General features: G+C 35.8%; 1 long non-coding RNA gene and 1 pseudogene across 1 annotated transcript in view; both read right to left on the minus strand.

Moving 5' to 3' along the window:
- LOC112619141 overlaps positions 1 to 26,450 on the minus strand; it is a 526,979-nt gene that overhangs the window by 343,744 nt on the left and 156,785 nt on the right. The window lies entirely within an intron of this gene.
- Positions 11,380 to 12,872, minus strand: LOC112619139 (annotated as a pseudogene).

The raw sequence follows: 26,450 nt of genomic DNA on the forward strand, positions 1-26,450 counted from the left end.
TGTAGACATCTCTCAGAAGGTAGATTAAACCAAGAAAAGTTTCCTGAAGTCATATTTTTTCTGGTATTTTGTTTGATATTTTACTTCCTAAATAACGATCAGTTTCATGGAAAGGCGTAATTAGTAAATGACAGGGCATCTTTGTTACTGCCAATTTCTTTTGGTGCACTGGGTGGTTAAGAAAAAGTTAATTCTGTAGAATTTCTTATATATGCTTGTTCAAGTGGTCTACTCCTCACTGAAGCTTAAACATCAAAGGACTTTGTTCTTTGGAAAACCCTATAAAAGACATGAATAGACAAACTACAAAATGAGAATATAAATCATTATATAGACAAATGTACTGTATCAATGTAAATTTATGAATGTGTCAATTGTACTGATGGTATGTAAGAAAACATTCCTATTCTTAGGAAATACTCATTTAAATATTAAGGGTAAAGAGTCATTATATATACAATGTATATTTTGTTCAACTAGTTCAAATATTTCAGAAAATTAATGAAGTAAACATATACAGGATATGGGGTAAAATATTAATAATAGGTAAATATGAGCAAAAGGAAGGCAGGTATTCTTTATACTATTTTTATTTTTGTAGAATGCATAACTAAGATGATTTCAAAATGTAAAAATTATCATTAAATATGTTTTGCTTTTTTAACAAAATCAAATGACAACCAAGTTATGTCCATTTTAATTTCTTCAGTTTTCCTCTCTGACATTACACAGTTGCTGTTTTGTTCCTGGGAAGGAGATGATGTTGCCTTCTGTGGAAAGGTTTTTATCAGGTCAGCTCCATTTACGAAAGGCCAAGTTCTTACGGGGTTTTACTTGTGTGGAGGGTTTAAGTAAGCAGACAATCTGTCTGTCAAGCTACACCAGATGGCCTAGCTATTAAGTTGATCTACTACACAGTGCCTACACTCTCTCAAAGGCAGGCTAATGGGTGAGGAAAGCAGGTAAGTGAAATGCCAAGGAAAATGGCAGTCAAGGCTGCGAATCATATTCTAGTCTGCTTTGTAAATAGGGAGATGGATAGAAAGTAGAAGCATTATGTTCAATGGCCCTCACTTGAACATGAAAAATAACTTCTTCTTTATTAATAAATGACATTAGATATATTCATACATCCCTTTTATCACAGCTAACACAGTAATGCAGTCACAAACTCATTGATGAATAAGAAAAACTGTCAATGTCTTAAGTACCTTTTATTCAGTAACCAGTTTGTCAAGGAGGCTCAACATGGTGGGGTTTAAAAATGCAATGGCTTTTTTTTTCCAATCACTGCTTTGTAGAATATATGTTGCTGTCCATTAATAAATCATGTGATTTTCACAGCTTTCCATTTACTCACAGTTATTAAAATTCAGACCATGTTAAAGCTTAAAAATCTAACTTGTTCACTAGCAATTATTAAAATTTGGTAAACTTGAAAGCTTCAAATCAAACTCAATTCAAAACTCAATTCCTCAGCATACTCTACATTGCTTCCCCATCCCCCATGCCCACTTCCACTGACACTGCCACCAATGCAAACCTGAGATGAGAGGCTTACTGTGGAGTGACAGAGGCTTGGAAATCCATCCACCTTTTGCAATCCAGCTCTTCTGCACCTGGGCAGAGGGGAGGTATAAGTGAAATTTCTCCTTACTTTACTAGGTAAGGTTTTAACGCTTTTGTAGGCCACCTCTGTTGTTTTTGCAACACTGACTGACCTTTGTTGTCCTCTAAATGGCAGACCTGTAAGGCCTGCTTCTCTCATGGAATGTGTGCTTAAGTTACTATATTGTGTGATTTCCCCACTCCATCTTTCCCTGATCCTAGGTTTGGAAACCTAAATGGGGCCAGGTGCCTCACACTTTGCTACCACTTGACCCATAGCAGACTCTCATATTCTTCCCAAACTGCCCACTGCTTGTGTCAGTTTACTCTAATTCTCTTCTTATCACCTCCGATAGACCCAGCAGTAGATTTATGTGTCTCTTGCCCAAGCAAGTGTCCAACTAAGCAGTGGAAAGCTAACCCTCTCCCCATCTTGAAACAACCTCTAACTACTTTGAGTCTCCTTTCATTTTGTTTCAGAAGAGAGAAAAACCTATTCTTTCCATCAATAAACCTTGAAAGATTTAAAAATCAAACCAAATATAACATGGTCATTTTCACTGGATTTCAGATACAATGTATTTTTTTTTCTTCTGCACTCAGTCCAAAAGCTCCTGAAAATTCCTCATGGGAATCCTAGAATTCTGCATTATGAGGCTATATAAAAAGGCACCTCACCACCCACTCCCATTCCCGCCAGGGTGATGTCAAAGTAGGGATGAGTGGGGAGCTAAAACGTTCATTCTTGGTGGGCAATAGTAAGCATGCTCCTGACTCTCCCACCCTCTTCATTTTTCCTCCCACAGCACTGCCATGTCAGAGGAGATGTCTATCCCCACTGGGTGGTGACAAGTATTGAATTTTCCTTTCCTTTCCCCAGTGGGTTAATGCCAAAGGAGTTCTAGTGGAGAGTTAGGACTTTCTCAGCCATTATGTGGTAACTGGGATATCCACCCCCTGGTGTCACCTCCTGCTATCACGTGGTGACCCAGACCTTCCAACCCTAATAGGTGGATGAGAGGGGATATCTGCTTGTTCTTAATCCAGGAGGAAAGAATCAAATCTTCCACCATTTAGTATGATAACAGCTATAATTATTTTGTAGATATTCTTCACCAAGTTGTGGGAGTTTTTCTATATTCCTAGATTACTGAGAGTTTTTATCCTGGTATTGGATTTTGTGAAATGCTTTTTCGCGATAATACAATTTTTATTCTTCAGCCTGTTAAAGGTGGATTACATTGATTTTTAAATGTTGAACTAGACTAGCATACCTAGACTAAATCTACTGGGCATAATATATAATTCTTTTTAACACGCTGTTGGATTTAAATTACTCATGTTTTGGTGAGGAATTTTGAATTTATCTTCATGAAAGACACTAGTCTATAGTTTCTTTCTTTTTTTTTTTTTTTTGAGCTGGAGTCTCACTCTGTTGCCCAGGCTGGAGTACAGTGGCACGATCTCAGCTCACTGTAAGCTCTGCCTCCCGGATTCAAGCCATTCTCCTGCCTCAGCCTCCCCCAAATAGCTAGGACTACAGGTGCCCGCCACCACGCCTGGCTAATTTTTTGTGTTTTTAGTAGAGATGGGATTTCACCGTGTTAGCCAGATGGTCTTGATCTCCTGACCTCGTGATCTGCCCGCCTCGGCCTCCCAAAGTGCTGGGATTACAGGCGTGAGCCACCGCGCCCGGCCCTAGTTTCCTTTCTTCTAATGTCTCGGTATAGTTTTGGTACAAGGATGGTGCTGGCTTCAAAGAGTGAATTAGGATGTGTTCTCTCTTCCAATTACATTAAATGATCTAATATACTACTCAGAAGAAGATTGGAAGAATGGATTTAAAAAACATGATAAACATGCTCTAACAAAATGACTAAAAGGAACTCACTTAAAATAAAACAATATAGATAACTTTAAAGTAAAAGTATGTACAAAGGTGCACCATTTAATCATTAAGCCAGAGAAAGCAAGAGTGACCATCATACTATCAGATAAAGTAAAATCAATGCAAACAATATTAATAAAGGCAGAGCAAGCATTACATAAGAAACATCAATCCCCAAATAGGTCACAGAAATCCTAAATGAATATATACCAAAAAAAGGCCACAATTATTTGCATAAAAATGATAGAATTAAGAAAACAAAAAGGCAAATAAACAATCATAGGAGACTTCAACATCCATGTCTCAACAATTACTAGAAAAACTAGACATGAGTTTAGCAAGAATGTAGAACTCAACATCATCATTAATCAATAAGATCTGATTTACATATATAGAACATTTCATTTGAAATCAGCATAGTACACTTTTCATTAGTGTGTACAGTGTACATGTAGCATGACACACCATCTGTTGGACTGTTAAAAAAAAACCCTCAACATATTTAAAAGAATTAAAATTTCTGAGAACAATGGAATCTGGAACTCAGTAACAGAAGTATATGAGGGAAATCTCCAAATGCTTGGAAAGCAAATGACACACTTAATAATAACATAATTAAGTAATTCATGAATCAAAGAGAAAGTTTCAGGGAAAATCGCATACTACATTGAAGTGAATAAAACTACAAACTTATTAAAATATGTGGACCACAGCTCACAAGAAAATTTATAGCACTAAATGCTCACATGAGAAGAGAATCAATATCTCAAATCAATAATTTAAGCTCCCACCTCAGTAAACTAAAAGACGAGCAAAATAAAACCAAAGAATGCTGAAACAAGTAAATTAAAAAGGTAAGATCAGAAATCAGTGAAACAAAAAACTGAATCTATTTAAAAGACCAAAAAAATTGAAACGGACTGAAAAAAAAGAAAGAGACACGAATTACTAATATCAGGAATGATCTGGAAGATACCATTACAGATACTGCAGTCATGATAAGGGTTATAAGGCACCATTACAACTAATTCCATACACACAAGTTTGACAACTTAGATAAATTGGACCTAATCCTCAAAAGCACATACTACCACCACTTATGTAAAATAGGTAAGTTGAATAGCCCTAAAATATTAAGAAAATTGAATTGGCAATGTAAACTCTCATAAAAAAGAAATCTCTAAGTCTAGATTGTTTCACTGGAGACTTCTATCAAGTATTTAAAGAATTAATATCAGCACTACACGATCTCTTCCAGGAAACAGAAGAGAAGGGAAGACTTCCCAAATCATTTTATGATTTATTGTTAATTTATTGTACTGACACCAAAACCAGGCAGAGAAAACACAAACACAACAACAAAATACAATCCTTCTTATAAATACAAAAATTCTTAAGAAAATATTAAGAAATATATTTTAGCAATATATACAAAAGAATTATACACCATTACCAAGTGAGACTTAATACATGTCTCCGAATAGCAGGAACAGACGGGAGCTTCCTCAACTTGATAAAGAACATGCACAGATTACCTATAGCTAATATTCTAAGGGTGAAAGACTGAATATTTCCCTCCAAAGATTGGAAACAAAGAAAGAATGTCCACTTTAATCACTGCTGTTCGACATCATTCTGTAAGTCCTAGATGGAGCAATAAAACAAGTAAAGAAAAAAAAGGAATATAGATCAGAAAGGAAAAAATAAAACATTTTATATTTGCAGATGACATGAAAGTCTTCATAGAAAATCTCAAATAATCTCAAAAACCCCTTCGAAAACTAATAATTGAACTCAGCAAGGTTGCACTATACAAGAACAATGTTCAAAATCAATTGTATTTCTATATGCTTGCAATGAATGCATGGAAACTGAAATAACCATTTATAATAGCTCAAATAATGAAATACTTAGGTGTAAATCTACACAAATATATAAAGGACTTGGATTTTGAAAATTAGCACGATATTATTAGACATACATTGTATTTAGTTGTCCATATGTCTGTCTGTCCTTCACCGATTACAGTTCTTTAGCAGAAGCCATTTAAACATCTTTGTATGGCAGTACTCAGCAGTCTTATTGCTTAAATGTTACAAATGTTTTGCAAAGAGATAAAGAAGTTGAAATAAATAGTGACAGGCATGTATTTAGAAGTTTGGAATGTAGAATTTAGTTGGTACTTAAACACTTTCTAACCACGAAGGAAACCGATTTTGACAGTAGATGCTAACACTGTCCTCCGACTCCCGTGTCATCGTGAAGGCTGGGATTCATTGTGATTGGAATCTCCAGATTGCCTTACAGCTTTCTATATGACCCTTCTACATTCTCTGTTCAACAGTCTTGAACTTTAGCTCTGCAAAAAAGGAGTGGTGTTGGGGGACTAATGTAAGAAGATAAGAAAAAAAGAAGTCTGGATATGTAGGAAGCTTGTGGGAGGGAAGGTAGTTGTTCAGATACAGAGCTGTGTCTCCTGACTCACTATTTGCCTTTTTACGAAAGGAGCTACCTCCTCATCCTAAGAACAAAGAGCAGTTGGCTAATTAGTGTCCTTAAATTCCCCCAAGGAAAGTTATTTCGATAGCTGTGACCTTTGTTTCAGTTGAAATTTTTGATCTCTCTTTCTCCTGTGACTTCAATTTATGCTTTTGGTTATGATAACTTATATAATTTCACATTTTTAATTATACAGTTCTTAAAGGTAAAAATGTGGCATTATACACCTCTATAGCCTTCACAGCACAACACAGCTACAGGCTTTGCTCATAGTAGGGGTCCAAAAATATTGGAGAAAAGAAATAAAAAGTGTTTGTTTATTGCCTAGCAAAGCACTATGTTACATTCTGGGATCACACCAGTGAATAAAGCTGGCATTTAAGTGTTAGAAGGCACACATCAAAACAATAATCACATATGCTAATGTAAACTCATAAAATATTATAAATGGCATTAAGGGAGTAAATGTTAACTATACTATGGCTAGAGTTGGAGTGAGGATTATGGCCAGATTTAGAAAAGGCATCTATGAAATGATATTTAAGTTCTCTGGTCTGAGAACTTGGCCAGGTATAAGCCAAAGAAAAGAGCATTCTAGCAAGAATGAACGACTTTAGTGAAAAGTAGACAGGAGCTTGAGGAACTGAAATAAATTAACAGAACTGAATTGGGAGTTTGATTTCTCCCTCTCACCTTAATCCTCCATTTTTCCTCTATGTAAGAAATGAGAAGGTGCTCATCCCCCAAGGAAATTAAGCAGTTCATCAGGAAGCAGCACTAGTGCAAAACATTAACATGTATCCCCTTGATTATCTAAAGAAATATTTCTCTCTGTTAAAAAAGAAGTCTTATTATTCCACAAAATTGGGGAAACTTAAATAAATATTGAAGTGACTTTGATGTAAAAACGGTTGAAATGTCTTTCTTATTCTAATTGTATTTTTGTCTTCAGAATGTAATCACTGACCATTACTGCCCTTAGCTGCAGCCTACACATTCTTTCATATTTTGTGAAGTTCATTTTTCTCATTTGGCAATTTTAAATCAATCAAGTCTAACATTTTTTAGTTTTCCGAAGTAGAAATATAGTTAACAAACTTCTTTTATCAAATTGTAGAAGACTAAGATATATATGCAAAGAAATTTATTGTAACTGAATTGTATGTGATTTAAAATTAGTTATCAACGGATTTAAAATAAATTGATTTTTTCACATCCTTGATATTGTCAAAATCTATTCTTTTTTTAAATGATATTTTAAAAGGCTTTATCATTAAGAAAGAGAAATAACTAGTGAGACCCTAATCAACCTTAACACATACATAATAGCCATCCCTGCTATTATTATCAGCCATCGATGTTCCAAATAATTTGAAAGCATAAAGAAGACACAGTTTTCTCACAGTAGGAGTCAAGCCAAGTAGAATAAATACTAGGTGAAAATTCTAGAGAATTTTATGAGAGGTAATTTGTACATTCTTTCATCTCTTTTTGGTTTCTTTTTCAACTTGGGAAATTATCTAGACTAGCCTTTTGTATCTACTTTTATAATAATTGTCAAATAAGGCCTCTGGCTTAGTATCCTCATAGAAACAGCAGCTTCTATTAACCATCTGTTGTTCCTTTAATTATGGTTTCTGTAATGATTGTGAAAGAATAGAGATGAAAATTTGATAAATTGGGGAGCACTAGACCAGAAGCATTCATGTATATTAGTCTGAAAAAAGCACTTCTATTAGACAACTTTCTATTCCACATTCAAAAATTCATCAGAAAGTGATATAAAAGAAAAATTGATCTGCCTTTGACACTGAGTCTTAATGTATGATTGTGTTCAATATTTCTTAGGTTTGGAATATGTTGAAGGAACCTCACACAAGCAGAATATGGTAAGTAGATGAGAGTTTTATTATATAACTATTTGGGCCTCATAGTTAATTTCTACCATACTCCATGAGAAAGATATGCCAATGAATTTTCCTTCCTTGCTACAGTCAGCAGAAATTGAATTAGAGATAAGCCAGATCAATATTTCTTTCCAGAAAATCCCTGATGCCACCATAAACCTTCCATATTTTATGTTTTCCTGGAAGTTTTAGAAAAGTACAACTGAACCCACACTTTAAAGATACCCCATTTCACGTGGCAAAAATATAAAAATTACTACCATTGTAATCAGGCCTCCTGAACACTCTCAGGCTGTGAATAAATCAGTCATGCATTTTGAGTTTCATTTCACATTTTCTTCTTCAAAAATAAGTGTTTAGGCAATATATTATGGTGAAAAGATAATTGGATAACTCTGTATCCTGCTTGAAAAATTTAATGACTGTGAGATGCTGGGAAAGTTATTCTTGCTCTTTTAGTCTAGGTTTTCTCAACAATTAAAAACCATCAGTCGAGGTTTCAAAATAATCTATGATTTTTCTTTTCACTTCTTTCAAAATTGTATGTTTGTCTTTGGTAGCTGAAGTTTCATTATGATGGGTCTTTTTGTGATTTTCTTCCTGTTGCATTTTATGTTGAATCGAATGGCTTCATACAAACTTGCCTTTATTGTTTTCATATGTTTTACAAAATTCTGTGTCTTTGCTTTTAAAATATACCTTTGATCACATATATTTCTTTTTTTTTTCTGCTAGAAATCGATTTGGAGGTACCATTGGCTATGTCTCTGTCATCACTGTTTTTTATTTATATTTCCTTTGTTCCCCTGTATGCCATTATATGTACTATTTTTTCTTTCAATATGTAATAGCTTTATTGAAACATAATTTATATATCATATTACTTACCAATTTAAGGTGTATAAGTCAATGGTTTTTAGTATATTCACAGTTTTCAACCACAGTCAATTTTTGAATATTTTCATTGCCCCATAAAGAAACCTCATAACCATTAGTCACACCTCATTTCCCATAAATTGGCCCTCAGCCATAGATAATTACTAACCTACTATCTGTCTCTATAGATTTTCATATTTTGACATGTAATAAAAATGGAATCATATAATACAAGACCCTTTGTGATTACTGTTTTCAGTTAGCATGTTTTCAAGATCTATTCATATTGTATCATGTCAGTACTTCATTACTTTTTATTGCCAAATAATACTTATTATATGGGTAGAATACATTTATTTATCCATTCATTAGCTGATGGGGTTTTGGATTGTTTCCACTTTTTTGACTATCATAAATGACGCCACTGTGAATATTTGTTATAGACTGAATTGTGTCCCTCCAATGCTCATATGTTGAAGCCCTAACTCATGTTCCTTAGAATGTTTTTCTATTTGTAGATAGGACCATTAAAGAGGCAAGTTAAAATGGAGTGCTCAGGGTGGGTACTAATCAAATATGGCTGGTATCCTTATAAGAGGAGGTTAGGACACAGACCACATAGAAAGATTAATAATACCACGTGAAGACACCAGAAAAAGAACTATCTACAGGCCAGGGAGAGAGACTTCAGAACAAACAACCTGCCTGACACCTTGATTTCCGGCTCCCAGCCTCCTGAAATGTGAGAAAATAAGTTTCTATTGTTTAGGCTACTTAGTCTGTGGTATTTGTTACAGCAGCTGTAGACAAATACATTTTTCACAAACAAGTTTTTGTGTAGAGGTATGTTTCATTTCCCTTAAGTATATACATAGGAGTGAAATTGTTGGTCATATGCTAACAGTGTGCTTAAACTTTTGAGCAATGGTCAGACTGTTTTCTAACATGTCTGCACAGTTTAAATTGCCATCAGTAGTAGAAGAGGATTCCAAGTTCTCCACATCCTTTTTTTTTTTTTTCCCTCTCTCTTCTTTTTTTGGTATAAACATCTTAGCAAATATGAAGTGTCATATTGAAGAAAACCACATAACTCAAGATTATGAAGACTTACTTCTACGTTTTCTTCTACAATTTTTATATTTTCAGCACTTACTTTTAAGTGTGTGATTCATTTGGGGTTATTTTTTATGTACAATGTGAGGAAAGAGTATATATTCCTGGTTTTGCATATGGATATCTAGCTCTTTCACCACAGTTTGTTGAGAAGACTATTCTTTCTCTCACTGAACTGTCTCTGCCTTGTCGAAAATTAATAGTTACTTGAAAATTTATTTCTGGTCTCTATTCCATTACTCTTTATGTCTGTCCTTCTGCTAGTATCAAACAGTCTTTATTACTGTAGCTTTGTGGTACATTTTGAAATAAGGAGTGTGATCCAAATGTTGTCTTTTTTAAAAAGTATGTTTTAGTGATTCTAGGTCCCTTGCAGTTCCATATTGTATTAGTTCATTTTCACACTGCTATAAAGAATACCTGAGACTGGGTAATTTGTAAAGGGAAGAGTTTTAATTAACTCACCATTCTGCATGGCTGGGGAAGCCTCAGGAAACTGACAATCATGGTGGAAGGTGAAGGGGAAGCAAGGCACATCTTATATGGCGGAAGGAGAAAGAGAGAGGGGGGAAGTGCCAGACACTTAACAATCAGATCTCATGACAACTCACTATCACAAGAACAGTATGGGGGAAACTGCCCCAACATCAAATCACCTCCCACCAGCTCCCTCCCTCAACACCTGGAGATGACAATTCCAGATGAGATTTGAGTGGGGACACAGAGACAAATGATATCAATATGAATTTTAGGATCAATTTGCAATGTGCACAAAAAAAAGCTTAGATTTTGATAGAATTTTGTTGAATCTATAAACTTGGGAAGTATCACCATCCTGACAATACTAAATCTTCTGATCTATAAAAATGGTATGCCTTTTCACTTATTTAGGTCTTCTTTAATTTCCTTAACAATCCTTTATAGTTTGCAGAATATAAGCTTTGTATGTCTTTTGTTAAATTAATTCCTAAGTGTGTTGACCATGTAGATTTTTCACAGATGCTTGCTTGTCAAGTGTTTTGTAAATGAGGATTTAATTTTATAAAATTCATTTTCTGAATGTATTGGGAAGTTTTTGTATTTTATTCTACTGACATAGTGTATCAGCTGATACAAACAAATTAATTGATTAATAAATTAATTGATTTTAGAGTATTTAAAAATTGCACACCTGGGATAAATCCCAGTTGGTCATGGTGTATAATCCTTTGTATGGGTTTGGTTTTCGTTTTTTTTTTTTTTTTTCTTTTTTCAGAGCTAGCTGAGGTTTTATTTTGGATCAACAACAACAACAACAACAACAACAACAAACAACAAAAGCAATTGAATTGTTTTGCAGCTGGAGGCATGGGCAAGGGTGGGGGCTGAGAGCTAGGGCTGAGCCTTAGGTGAGTCTCCTGTTCCCTGTACTCCCCTGCACAGCGGCCTCCCTCCTGGGCTCTGGGGCAGCCTCAGGAGGGGCAGGCTGGGAGTGGCTGCTGCAGCTGTTCACTTGGGCAAAACGTCGGGGGACTTGGACACCAGCTTCCCATCACAGCTCTCGATCTTCTTCACAACCACGACCCTGGTAGAGCTGGTGCGACTGAAGGAGCTGAAGCCTGCACCAGAGTCAAAGCTGCAGCCCACACCGTAGCTGAGGCTGGGTCTTGTGAAGCCCCCATAGGACGAGCTCAGGTCACCTGCATAGCCTCTGATGGTCTTAGTATGGTTACTCATGTTCTGCATCCCAGACTCCAGCCATCTCTCCTTGCCCTCCAGCAGCTTCCTGTAGGTAGTGATCTCAATGTCCAGGGCCAGCTTGACATTCATCATCTCCTGGTACTCCTGCAGCTGCTGCTCCATGTCCTGCGTGGCCCGCTGCAGGGCTGCCTCCAGCTCCCACAGCTTGGTGTTGACATACTTAACTGCCAGCTCTCCACGCTACTCGGCAGCTGCAATGGCAGCCTCCAGGGAAACCTTCTGGCCTTTGAGGTCCTCAGTCTCAGCCTGGAGATGGCCGATGTTCTGGTTCATCTTGGAGATCCCAGTCTTTGTATGTGACAGGTCATCACGGTGCTTCCCAGCCAGCGACGGCAGCTCCTCATACCTGATCTGGTGCATACTCTGAGCCTCCGCCTGTCTGCGGTTGGCGATCTCCTCATACTGCGCCTTGACCTCAGTGATGATACTGTCCATCGTGTCCAGGGAGTGGCAGTTGTCCATGGACAGCGCCACATACGTGTCTGAGATCTGGGACTGCAGCTCCCAGATCTCCTCTTCATACAGCTGCCTGAGGAAGTTGATCTCCTCAGTCAGCCCTTCCATGTGAGACTCCAGCTCTACCTTGTTCATGTAAGCTTCATCCGCATCCTTCTTGATGAGGACAAATTCATTCTCCATCTTGTATGCTTATTGATCTCATCCTCATACTTGTTCTTGAAGTCCTCCACCAGCCCCTGCATGTTGCCAAGCTCTGCCTCCAGCTTCAGCTTCTCCCAGCCCAGAGTCTCCAGCTGCGGCCTAAGGTGGTTGATGTAGCTCTCCAACATGTTGTCCATGTTGCTCCCAGCCATCTTCTGCTGCTGCAGAAGGCTCCACTTGGTCTCCAGCATCTTGTTCTTCTGCTGTAGGAATCGTACCTTGTCGACGTAGGAGGCAAACTTGTTGAGGGTCTTGATCTGCTCCTTCTCCTGGGTGTGCACGACCTGGATGTTGGGGTCCACCTCCAGCTTAAGGGGACACAGCTGGCTCTGGTTGAGCATGATGGTGGTGATGCCTCCCAGGCCCCTGGCCCCAGCATAGCTTCCGCCCAGGCCACCCTAGAAGCTTCTGCTGCCCACTGGGGAGAAGCTCGAGGAGCTGATGTGGGCACCGGGCCCACTCGTGTAGGAGTGGCTGTTGAAGGCCAGAGGGCCAGAGGTGGACACCTTGTAGGACTTCTGGGTCACCTTGATGGACATGGTGGAGGCAGGAGTGGAGGCAGGTGGGCTGAACCAGGCGGAAATTCCAGAAGGAGCAGAGAAGTTGCTTCTTGGTCTGGGTTTGACTTTCTAGTAATTTGTTGAGGACTTTTTTTCTCTTTATTTATTAAAATTTTGGTTTCCAGTTTTCTTCTCTTATAATTTGTCTTGTTTCATATTAAGATAATAATTTTCTCATCAAACGAGTTGGATGAGAAAATTCTGTTTCTCATCGGGGTATTCTGTTTTTTGGAAGAATAGGTGAAGTATCATTATTAACTCTTCTTTAAATGTTTGGAAGAATTCACCAGTAAAACTATCTTGGTTTGTAATCTTTGTGAAAAGTTTTTAAAACTACTTTTCCATCTCTTTCCTTGTATAGGTCTATTAATATTTTTATTACATCTTGAATCCAGTTTTGATCATTTGTATCTCTCTCAAAATTTGTTATTTTAAGCTGATTTTTCTAATTTTATGGTATAGCTTTTCATGGCATTTTCTTATAATTATTTTTATCTCTGCAAGCTCAGTATTAATGTTCCTTCTTTTTCAGATTTTTGTAATTTGAGTTATTCTTTTTCTTGGACGGTCTAGCTAAATAGCTAAAGGTTGGCCCATTTTCTTTTCTATTTTCAAAGAATCAACTTTCAATTTCAATGATTTATTTACTGTTTATAAAAGTTAAACAGGTAAAAAATGAATAAAAATAATTCTCTATTTCATTAATTTTTACTGAGATCTTTATTATTTGCTTTTTCTGCTTGCTTTAGGTTTAGTTTGCTCTTTTTTCCCCAATAGCTTATGGTGGAAAGTTAGATTATTGATTGAAGTTTTGTCTTCTTTTTAAACACAAGCATTTAGAGCTTTTCTTTTCCCTCTAAGGACTGCCTTAGCTGTACCTCCTGTGTGTATGCGTATACATGTGTTTCAATGTAGATTTGAATTACTTCCTGAGATTACTTGATGTCATCCAGAAGTACTTCCCTTAACATTTTTTAAAAGATGAGTCAGTTAGCAGTGAATTCTATCAGTTTTGTTTACCTGGGAATAGCTTCATTTTATCTTTATATTTTTCAACTTTTTATTAATATCTTATATTAGTATGGTGTATTTGTCACAATTAAGTAATCAATAATAATATAGTATTATTAACTAAAGTCCATAGTTTATTCAGATTTCCTTTGTTTTTACCTAACATTCTTTTTCTGTCCCAGTGTCGCACCTAAGCTATCATATTACATAATTTTTGTGTTTCCTTACATTTTCCCCTAGCAATGACAGTATTTTAGAACTTCCTTGTTTTTAATGACCTTGATGGTTTTCAGGTATACTGATTAGGTTTGCCATATCATGCCACTATTGGAGTTTTTCTGATGCTTTACTCATGAGTAGACTGGAATAATGCATTTTTTTCTTCATTTTTGCAAGGTAGTTTTATTGGATATAACATTTTTGATTGACAGTTGCTTTTCTTTTCTTTCAGTAGTTTGAATATTATGAGAAATCAGCTGTTATTCTCATTGGGATTCCTTTTATGAGTAGTCGCTTACTTTTACTGCTTTCAAGATTTTCCCTTTGTCTGTGTCATTGATGCCATGATGGCTCTGATACAGATCCCTTTGTTGCTAACCTACTTGGCATTTCTCTCACTTCTTTTATTGGTTGGTTGTTTTTATCGTCTAGTTTGGGAAGCTCTCAGCCATTATTTCTCGAATATTTTTTTCAGCTTTTTTGTCTCTCTCCTCTCCTGCTACTCTTATTCTTGATAAACTACATGGAATCCCGAATTTCTCTGAGCTCTGTCAATTTATTTTTAGTTTTATTTTAGTTATGTATTTCTAATTGTATAATGCCTAAAGATCTCTCATTAAATCCACTGATTCCTTTTTCTGTCATTTCAAATCTACTTTAGCTCCTCTAGCAAATTTTAAAATTTTACTTGTATCACTTTTTAACTCTAAAATTTATTTATTTTTAAACAATTTCAGTTATTTCACTAACGTTTCCTATTCAATGAAACACTGTAATCATGGCTTTCCTTAATTCTTAAGGATAGTTTTCTTTAGTTCTTTGAATATATTTATGATAGATAGCTGCTTTGAAGTTTCCTCTGTTGAATTGTACACCTGGGCCTCTTCACAGTCAGTTTTTGTTTTCTACTTGTCAGGCCTCTGAGCCCAAGCCAAGCCATGGCATTCCCTGTGACTTGCACATATATGCCCAGATGGCCTAAAGTAACTGAAGAATCACAAAAGAAGCAAAAATACCCTCCCCTGCCTTAACTGATAACATTCCATCACAAAAGAAGTGAAAATGGCCGGTCCTTGCCTTAAATGATGACATTACCTTGTGAAATTCCTTTTCCTGGCTCATCTTGGCTCAAAAAGCTCCCCCACTGAGCACCTTGTGACCCCCACTCCTGCCAGAGAACCCCCCTTTGACTGTAATTTCCTTTACCTACCCAAATCCTATAAAACGGCCCCACCTTTATCTCCCTTCCCTGACTCAGCCCCCCTGCACCCAGGTGATTCAAAAGCTTTATTGCTCACACAAAGCCTGTTTGATGGTCTCTTCACACGGACATGCATGACACTACTTTTTTTTTTTTTTCCATGCATAGGTCAAATACCCCTGTTTCTTTGTACACCTTACTTTGTTGTTGTTAAAAATTGGGAGATTTTAGGGAATATATTATGGCAACTCTAGAGAGCGACCCCACTCCTCTGGAGCTTGATGTTATTACTGTTTGCTTATTTATTTGTTTAGTGACCTGGCTGGACTATTTTAGTGAAGGCTGTTTTCCCTGCAGTGTGAAGCTTCTAATATCACTCAAGTTTTGGGCTTGTACAAGGTTACCCTGGGATGACTGTTGTTTTAACAGGACTGTCTTTAGCTATCTCTTTCTTTGATGTCTCTATTTAGCTGTCTGCCTCTGTTGGTATCACACACAGCTGTTAGACTCCAGAAATAGCCATTAAATTGCTATATTTTTTTCAACGATGCACTGGAACATAAATTGCTCCACGATTATAGCCAATTAAATGCAGGTCCCTCTGTAAGGGTAGTTTTTGGGGTCAGTCTTTGGGGTTTCTTCTAACACCCAGAGAGCTCATCTTAGCTGCCTTTCCCCCTGGTTTTCTCTGGTAAAATAACTGAGCTATACTTTAGCTTGTGGCTGATATGGAGTTACCAGCCTCCACTTAATTACTTAACACCAAAAATCACTGTTTTCAAGAGTACCCTTAGTCTTGAATTCCTCCATACTGTGTTCTAAATAACACCAGTTAGTTCATTTAGGGAGAACTTCAGAGCTGTCTGTTCTTATGACCTGCCTCATCCTGAAGAAAATCTCCATGCCATTATTCCTGACTTGTGAGTATGACTTTACTTAGCTTGTCCCTTTGGGCATGGGATTTCTCCCTCAAGTGGGCTAAAGAGAAGGTGACTGAGGACTTAATAATCTGACCTGTAGAGATGGCACCCTGTAAGTCGGGAGTAAGTATAGGAGAGAGCCCCTAGTCTAAACTGACTCATCTGAAATTTAATCTCCGCATTACAGAGATAGGCGATTAGAGTGAGAATGATCTTCTTGGCAAAGTCCATTTGGAGCAAAGTGTCTGTCACACTCAGCTGGGGTTGGAGGGAGCAGCAGTTTTGCTCTTCTTACTTTTGTTCTTCAAACAGTTTTGCTCTTCAAACTTTTGTTCTTCTTAGTGAGATGTACTTGATTTTCTTGAATAAATATTCTTCACATGCTGTATGCCATTATGACAATTTCTGGGGACTTTAAATGGTTGCTTTAGAAATTATTTTCATCACTTACGATTGTTTCACTGAGTAATAGGTCTATAGAGCTGTTCACACTGACATCCCATAAACAGATTCTCTTTTTTTCCCTATTTTTCTTTCATTTATATAATCCAAACTTTAAATATCCACAATACTCTAAATGTGTAAATATCAATTGCTGTGTGGTTTATTTCTAGAATATCTCCAGCTCATTTTCAGACATTTAGGTAATTTTTAATAGTCCCTAATCTCTACACCTGAAAATTTTTGAGTTTGCTTCTAGTTTATTTAAACTTGGTCATTATAGACTGTTTTATAATCTCATATTTTTGTGGTAAAATATATATAACATAACATTTACCATTTTAACCATTTTAAGTATACATTCAGTGGTAGTAAGCATATGTACTTTGTTGTGCTCTAATAATTTTAGTATATGTTTCTTTCTATGTTATTTCTGGTTTTGTTCATGATACCTAATGTTGTGTGTTTGTGGAGTTTTTAAGGTGAATTCCTGATTTTCCTGCAAACATATTTGCAGGGAAACCCACACTAGAAATCCTGTAAAGGGCCTCTGTGTCCCTGCCTTCTACTCCAGGAACCTACATCTTAAGAAGAAAACAAACTCATGTACTCACTGGTCAATACAATCCTATCTTCTTTTCATCTTTTAGGAATTGTGTGCAATTTCTGAAGCACAAAGAAGTCTATATTTTGTATTCCAGCAAATAGTAATAAACTTATTTATTTTAATAGCTTTTGGAAAATAATAGTAAAATTTAATATGTGTTTGGACAAATAATTTGAAATCAATATATGATGTATTGATAATATATGTATGACTTCAAAAATCAGAAAGTTAAGAGTGAATTATTCAATAAATTGTGTTAAGACAATCATGTAAGAGCTTGAACAATTGGGAACAATTTTTAGATCAAGTTTAATAGGCAGGCTTCTTTAATCATAAAACAAACAGAAAAAAATGATATATGATATATTTGACAATGTAAAATTGAATGTTTCAACATCAAAAATGTCATAAATAACTGCAAAACACACAGAATTGGGAAAATAAGTTTAGAATACTTGCTTTCATATTGGAAAATCTTAATAATACAAATGATACAGTGCAAGCTGTAAATAACACATTTGAGAATATTATTTGCATAAAACATAATTGAATACAATGATACTGTATATAGATGTCAACTAATAAATTACTTGAAATAATAATGCTAATGTAGTGAAGTCTAATAATATTAATGTTTAAAACATAAACTTTCCTGTGTATGGCTTAGTTTAGATGTATGATCAGATAAAGTTTATTTGACCTAATATCAAAAATATAAATTATCCAGAAAAAGTATTAAAAAGAAATATATAGGACACATACTAAAAGAAGTGTTAATTTATTTCAAAAAAAAAAAAAAGAAAAGAAAATTGGGTAAATTAAAATATAGTTTTGGACAAAAATATTTTAAAACATGTCAGTTCTTCCTAAAATAAAATCATTTACAAACAAGCATATATAATTAGGACACCCACATGAGAAGAGGGAATATTGAGGGAGGAGATTGAAAAATACTACTAAAGATTATCCAAAAGAATGTAAGATTCTGTAAAATATGAGTAATGGGAGAAGTCTAGTTTTAGTAAATATCAAAAATTTAACAGTATTAAACACAACTAAAGCAGGTGAATGAACCGGACTAGAGAGTCTAATAACATATCCTGATTTACGGGGAACATAGAATATGCACTTTAAATCATTGTGGGAAAACATGTATCAAATTAATAATGAAAGAACAAGGGACTAACTAGCTCTTTGAGGAAAAATTAAAAATTGTTTAATGTTTAAGAACTCAACTTTGTCATTCTGTCATTCTGTTTATACAGTTGGACATTTTTGCCAAAATCATACAGATGGCTCCAATTTTAAAATAAAGAAATGTAGAATAAGCAGAAATTATTGAATAATTAATTAACCTTCAATATCTCACAATCCTTATACCTTTGAGCGTGTTGTGAAACTAGAACATATTCTAGTTTCTATATTCTAGAATAATATATAGATACATTGAATATATAGATACATTGAGAAGAATATATAGATACATTGAGATTCACACGACAAAATGATCTTACTGGCAAAAAATAATACCACAAACAAAAGTCAGATACAAAAGCACAAATTGGAAAAAAAATGAAAAACAGATAGCAAACAATGGATATCTTCACATGCAATAATCCTTTTAAATTTTAAATCATAAAATAAACCAACATTTACCATTATAAAATTGAATAAATTTTGTGTTAGACATTCCACTGGGCAAATATCAATAGAACTTAAACATGAGAAAAAATAGTCAACTTTATTCGAACCTCAAAAGTGATCAAAGTAATACCAGTTTAAAATATGCCGTTTTTCAACGACAAATATTTAAAATTATAATACCCAGTAGGGCAAAACTTTAGGGGAATGAATACTTTCATGTACACACGGTAATACATGACAAGGATGTAAATTGAAACAACCTCTGTAAATGGCAATTTTTCATTGCATATTAACAGAATTAAAAAGTGAACTCGATTTGACCTACCAATTTCACTTTAATTCTTGCAAATGTAATAGGCATCATAGTTCTTCATTGACCAACATTTATTGAGTATGTTCCATATGCTAGTCACAGTGATGAGCATATTACAAACATCATCTTGTCTAACACCTGAGAAACTACTATGAAATAGGAAACTCTTGCTATCTTGAGTTTCACCTGAGAACACTGAGTGAAACAAATACATCTCTTAAATAGTCTAAAGCTATGTAGATCCAGAGCAAGATAAACCCAGAACCTCTTAACTTCAAAATGCATAATTTAAACATTATTCTATACTGCTGGCACATAGCATACACTACAAAGTAGTAATAGTTACTGTTTTGGGAATTCTTGTAACTCTATAGATACTATGTGTGCATGTATATATATTCATATATATGTGTATACATAGCTGTATACATATGTGTATATGTGTGTAAAGATCTATATGTGCTTATGTATATCTATCTATCTATCTATCTATCTATCTATCTATCTATCTGTCTATCTAATATGATATTCTGTAGTCATATTGGATAGGGGTAGCCGGATGATGACTATAAACAATGGAGATCCTTTGTGAGTAGGTAAATGACAGGGTTAAGGAGTGTGTGTGTGAATGTGTGCGTGTGTCCATGCACGTGCATGCGTGTGATGGTTAGTATGGTGGGACTACATAAGAAGGATCTGATATACTAAAAATTGAATGTGAGAAGAAATGGTAGCAGCTAGACATATAACCTGAAGTGCTATAATAAAATTTGGGATAAGGAAGCAAGGCCAAGTCTGAGAGGGATTTCACCATATGAGAGCTGATGTGGTAATTTATTGACTCTCACATTAGAGGGACAAGAAGAGTAAGAGAGGAATTAACATTGTACCTGCAGATAAGTTTTCTTAGAAGTTTTTCAGAATACTTCTGAACAACCTCTTTGATAAATGATGATCATAGTAAAGCCAGAGTACTGCTTTTTTTCTCAAGACATACAATCTGCCAAGAGTAGGAAACAGGTGGAAAACTATTTCCATGTTTTATTTTTATTTTTAAAAGGTCCTAGTGTTTCATTGCAAAAATCACAATGATTTGAGCAATGTACAGCGAAATGAAGGCTTCATTGAATTAGCAATTTAAACTTGTGTTATATTAGCATCCTGTTGAATTATTACTCATCCTTGCTAATATAGCATTTAACAAGGAATTACACTGTCATGCCAGACTAGTGTAAAAAGAAACTTTAATGGGGCATGATGTGAAAGCTATTATGAAAGATACTATTATAAGTATATGCAATCTTTCCAACAATACTATTTTGGATTTTCCTATAGGTATCGTGATCAAATTGGGGGTGGAGGGCACTGAGACAACTGAGAATGAAGAGAATTTGTGTAGCTGAGTAGCCTGAGTGCTCTTGAATAAGATATTTTTGAGAGAACTAAATTATTTTTGTCAGCCTTCCTTGGAAAATTTCCAGATGTATTGAAATAATACAATTTGGGGCTTCTAATAACCTGTTGTGTGTGTTTTTTTTTTAAATTTTCTTATTTGAAAATCAATGCCATAACTTGTAGTCCAGTGGCAGGATGGCTAATGGATTATTCTTAAACACTTTGGATGACCAGAAATGTGTAGGATATTTTTAATCTAAATAAAGAATTTACAGTGGGCCAAGTAACTTAATAAGCTAGTGATATGGAAGTTAATTTGCTTAAGTAGCAAACAGCCCTTGTGTTGTTTTCATATAGGTACAGTGGGGGATAATTAAGGTGATGCCACTGGAAATCTGCTGACATTCAGGAAAAATGCTGCAGTTTCTTTCCAAGTGTCTAAAAGTGAAGATAGGCAATGTTTGGTTTCTCTCATGATCACTCAGTTTTGTGATCTGTATGAATGATAAAACTTCAAGAAATATTGGAAAAAAATTAAAAATTGTTTAATGTTTAAGAACTCAACTTTGTCATTCTGTCATTGATATTATCTCCTTTCCTCTCCTCCACATAATACCAAAGCATGCAATTCCCACTCGTCTGAATTCCTTTCTCATGCTCCTTATCTGAGACCCCATTCTTACAGTATTTACTTTCAGAGGTTGGTACATGTCATTCACTTTAGGAAACATTATCCACCTCTTCCTTTCATTTATCTCTTCCAAGGCCTGATTTAAAATCATCTTTCTTCAGAGACACTTTTCCAATATTGTGTTTATTTTCTTATACTGCACCCATGGTCTGCCTCGTCTTTCATTTGATATATAACCTTTCATTTTTTATAGACTTGTGACTGCCCTAAAGCTTGGCCTCCAGATTTGTTCCAATCCATTTGTTCTATTGGGACTGATACCAGCCTCTCTCTGAGGGACATTCAGTTTTGATGGGGCTAGTTGTTCCCATTTCGGGGACACTTCCTTAGAAAAGAGAACACAAAATTATGAATAAAATATTGGTATAAATTAGCCTTTGTTTAGAATGGGAACATAAATCATGCCAAATGCATGTTTTAAAAGTTGGGCCAAGCATGGTGGCTCACAGCTGTAATCCCAGCACTTTAGGAGGCTGAGGTGGGTGGATCACCTGAGGTCAGGAGTTCAAGGTCAGCCTGGCCAACATGGTGAAACCCTGTCTCTACTAAAAATACAAAAAGTTAGCTAGGCATGGTGGCAGGCACATGTAATCCCAGCTGCTTGGAAGGCTGAGGCAGTAGAATGGCTTCAACCTGGGAGGTGGTAGTGCAGTGACCTGAGATCACGCCATTGCACTCCAGCCTGGGCAACAGAGCGAGATTCCATATCAAAAAAAAAAAGTTATAAATACCATAAACTTTGTGAGCATAAAATACTGTCATTACTGAGTAACTGCCTGCTATACCTCTATGATGCTTTTCCATATATTTTGGCTGTATATTCTTTGATTATTCATTAGTCTTTTCATATAGAAATTGTTTTGTGCTTTGTTCTATAGAAAGAACAGAAAAATAATTCAGTACTTTCTCTCTACCACAGTTTCTTAAAAATCTGTTGTTATTATTTGTTGTGGAAGTCACAGTGGTAGTAGACATAGAAATTTAGAAGATTTTTCTTCCACTTTAGGACCCATTTTGGATAAGGTCATGTTTTTAGAAATATAGTCAAAAAGACTTCATCAAATTTATTTAATACATAAATTGTAACATTGCAAGTCATTTCAAGTTTTCTCATGCAATGTAATAAATACGTTTAGAAATGACCACACTCATAACCAATGTGTTTTCAATGTCCTTATTTAGTGGCATATTTTTTTTGATGTTATCTGCACTGATGTTAGTATTTGCATCAAATCAGCAAGAAACCATTGTTTTTTCAATATGTTCCCATGTTTCCAATCTTTTCATCAAAGGGGATCATTAAGAAATTCAAAGATCTCCACATAGCTTCTATTTGAGAGGGATCTCTTTTTCTCAATGAACTACTACTTTCATGTGATCCAACCATTGTAGGTTCACATTTGCTTCTCTATGTCAAAATATTTATAGTTTTATTATTTTAGATCCTTAAATGAGATTCATGCAGGCCAGGGGTCTTGAAGCATAAGTTCTTTGTTCTTTTTTTTTTTTCTTTTTTTTTTTTTAATGAAGTTTCGCTCTTGTCATCCAGGCTAGAGTGCAATGGCATGATCTTGGCTCACTGCAATCTCCGTCTCCCAGGTTCAAGTTATTCTCCTGCCTCAGTCACCCGAGTAGCTGGGATTGCAGGCACGTGCCACCAGGCCTGGCTAATTTTTATATTTTTAGTAGAGATGGGGTTTCGCCATGTTGGCCAGGCTGGTCTCAAACTCCTGACTGCAGGCGATCCACCTGCCTCGGTCTCCCAAAGTGCTGAGATTACAGGTGTGAGCCACCGTGCCTGGCTGAAGCATAAGTTCTTTACTGTCATCAGAGATCATTTGCCTCTGATTCTTCCCTTCTTATGTGACATGATATTTTAATCTGGTGTAGAGAAGACAAAGATTGATTGGGCATAGAGAAACTTAAGTAAACTTACTCAACTTGTCAAAAAGTGTGTGTGCAACAGATGAGAATATAAATGAAGCTATCATTAGGCAAGAGTATGATTTTATCAGCCCAAGTTTGAAAAGGATTGAATAAACACAAGAAATCAGAAATACGATATTATGTAAGAGAATGAGAGTTCATGTGCATGCATTTAAAATATTTTATAATAGTCTGAAGATGTGATTGGGAGAATTTCATAACATGTCTTGATGTGCATGAGAATGGGGATTAAGAATATGAATTAGTAAGGGTATAAATGTACAAAAGACACTGAATGTGACAGAATGTTACTTTGAAATTCATTGTGATCAAGTAAAACAGTGATAAGAAAACAAAGCAAAAAAAAAAAATGAGTGAAACCTTCCTATTGGTGCATTAATTTCAGCTTCTCTGTCCATCATCATGAGAACTTAAAATATATACCAAACAGCCACAACATTATAAGGAAATATGGGAAGTACCAGTTGCCAATGCAAACACTGCTACCATTTGAATATATATATTTTTAGAACTTCCGCTTTCTTTTCTTCTTTCAAGATCTTTGCTTTTCCTTTCATTTATTTTGTTATCCATGAAAACTTGTTTGTTTTTAGAATAATATGAAAACTCTTGATGCCTTCTCACTAAGGATATCTAACATGAGTAGAGCATATAAATTTCAAAATTAAATAAATGTTCATGTCCACCAGAAGGAAGTTGCAGGGGAACTATCCCAAGATAAAATGGAGTATTTGTTTTCTCTAGATATGCTATGAGAGAAGGCTGTGGGAAGTCCTGGTATACAACGTTTGCATATACTAAGTAAATCACCATGATTCAGGTCTCTCCTTCCCTATAAAATTCTAACTGAAGTTCTCAGAAGTAGCTGCTGCTGCATATACCATAAATCTAACTATATATTCTTAAAGCATGCAGACATGTGAAGATTTATTTTTCTGTAACAAAATACATTTGTATGTAAGAAACTTAGGGCTGTTTTGCAAGCTGTGTGTCATCAGGGACCCAGGCTCCTTCCAGTTCTTCTCTGCCATATTCAGGTCACCTATAGAATATTAAAAATGGTATAAATTCATTGCATTTCTCTCATTAAGAGATTAGGCTTGGCTTGGCGCGGTGGCTCATGCCTGTAATTCCAGCACTTTGGGAGGCCAAGGCGGGTGGATCTCTTGACGTCAGGAGTTCAAGACCAGCCTGGCCAACATGTCCAAACCCCGTCTCTACAAAAAAATACAGAAATTAGCTGGGTGTGGTGGCATGCACCTGTAATCCCAGCTACTTGGGAGGCTGAGGCAGGAGAATCACTTGAACCTGGGAGGTGGAGGTTGCAGTGAGCCAAGATCACAGCACTGCACTCCAGCCTGGGCAACAGAGGGAGACTCTGTCTCAAAAAGAGAGAAAAAAACCCAAAAAAACAAAAAACAAAAAAAACAAGAGATGAGGTCTCTATACTCTCCTCTAGAATCTGGGCAGAATATGTGACTACTTTAAATAATAAAATATGGTAGAAGTGACACTGTGCCAATTTCTAGGTACATGTCTCAAGGTACTGTCAAATTCTACTTTCTCCTTCTTGAAACAGTTTCTTTCAGAGCCCTCAGCTGTCATGTAAGAAATCCAACGAGCCTGTTGAAGAGAGAAGCTGGACAGGCTTTGAGGCTACATAGAGAAAGAGAAAGGCCCCGCTGGGCTCAGGATTTTAGCCACTCCCAACTAACCGCCAGTCATGAAAATAAGCTGTCATAGTTCTTGAAGATCAGCCCTACTGTCAACTAAATTTTAATGCGTCACTTCAAATGATGTTCTATGGAACAGAAGAATCATTCAATCTACATAATTGGGAGGTGAAATTAAATTTTCGTTTTTTAAACTACTAAATTTGGGGGTGTTTTATAATTTATCCATAGATAACAATATTACCTTATGGTTCAGAATGGCTCCCAGAGCTTTAGCCATCATATCATGTTACAGAAACCTACGCAGTCATGCAGCATGAAGGAGAAAAGGACAAAAAAAAGTGCATCTCTTTCACTTTTAGGAAGACTCTCAGAATTCAAACAACACTGTTTCGATATAATTGGTGAAAACTTGGTTACATTGTCATTCAGCTGTAAGAGGGACAGAGTAATGTAGTCTTTTGGATGGCTACACTGCCAAGCTAAACAAATGCACAATTATTTTTCTAAGAAAGAAGAATTGCATGTTGGCTTGGCAGCTAGTAGTATCTACATTCCTTCAACTCTCTCATTAATATCAACAACATTTTTGAACACTTAGTATGTTCTCAAATTCTCATTAGAAAAAACGTAAGATAGCCAGAAATAGTACTAGTTTGCTGTCACTTCATAACAAATTACTAAACACTTAGTGGATTAAAAACAATACCCATTTAATAGCCAACAATTCTCTGGGTCAGAATCTAGGCAGACTTGGCTGGGCTTTCTGCTTAGGGTTTCACAGGGCCGATAGCAAGATTTCAACTAGTCTGGGCTTTTATATGAATGCTCTAGTGAACACTTTACTTCCATAAACATCCAGGTTCTTGACTGACTTCAATTTACTGTGGTTGTAGGACTGATGTCCTTGTTTTCTTGCTGGCTAACAACTGGAGGAGTCACTCCACTCCTTAGGCAAGTCATATTCTTTCTCACATGACCCCTCTATCTTTAGACCAGCAACAAAGTGTAAAGTCCTCACATGTTAAATCACTGTGACATTTTCTGCCTTCAGCCAGAGAAAGCTCTGTACTTTAATAGTTGATATAATTAAATCAATCCTACCCAGATAATCTTATATGAAGTTTAACTTTGCTACCTATTATCATATAATTACAATATACTCAAAGGAATGATATTGTATTGTATCTATAGTTTTTGTGGATTAGTTAGAAATATTTTGGGGGCAGCTACTTAAAAAATTCGACCCACCACACAATTCAATGTTATATCCATATTTAGATAAACATTGGCACTAAGTTCTTCACCACAGTATAAGACAAAAGAGAGAATGGGGAAGAACCTTGCTGTCAATTCTGTGCTCATCTGGTCTGTTGGGAGAACAGAATCCTTTTAGACTTTCTCTCTCAAATTTCTCTATACAACAAAGTGGTTTAAAATATGCTCACACCTCTGCTGCATTGTTAAGAATTTGGTTTTCTGTATTTCTGTTACTGACCTTGTTTCAGAACTCAACTCATTTTCCCACTATGAGTAA

Source organism: Theropithecus gelada, chromosome 2 (assembly GCF_003255815.1).
Source record: "Theropithecus gelada isolate Dixy chromosome 2, Tgel_1.0, whole genome shotgun sequence".
Taxonomy (NCBI): domain Eukaryota; kingdom Metazoa; phylum Chordata; class Mammalia; order Primates; family Cercopithecidae; genus Theropithecus; species Theropithecus gelada.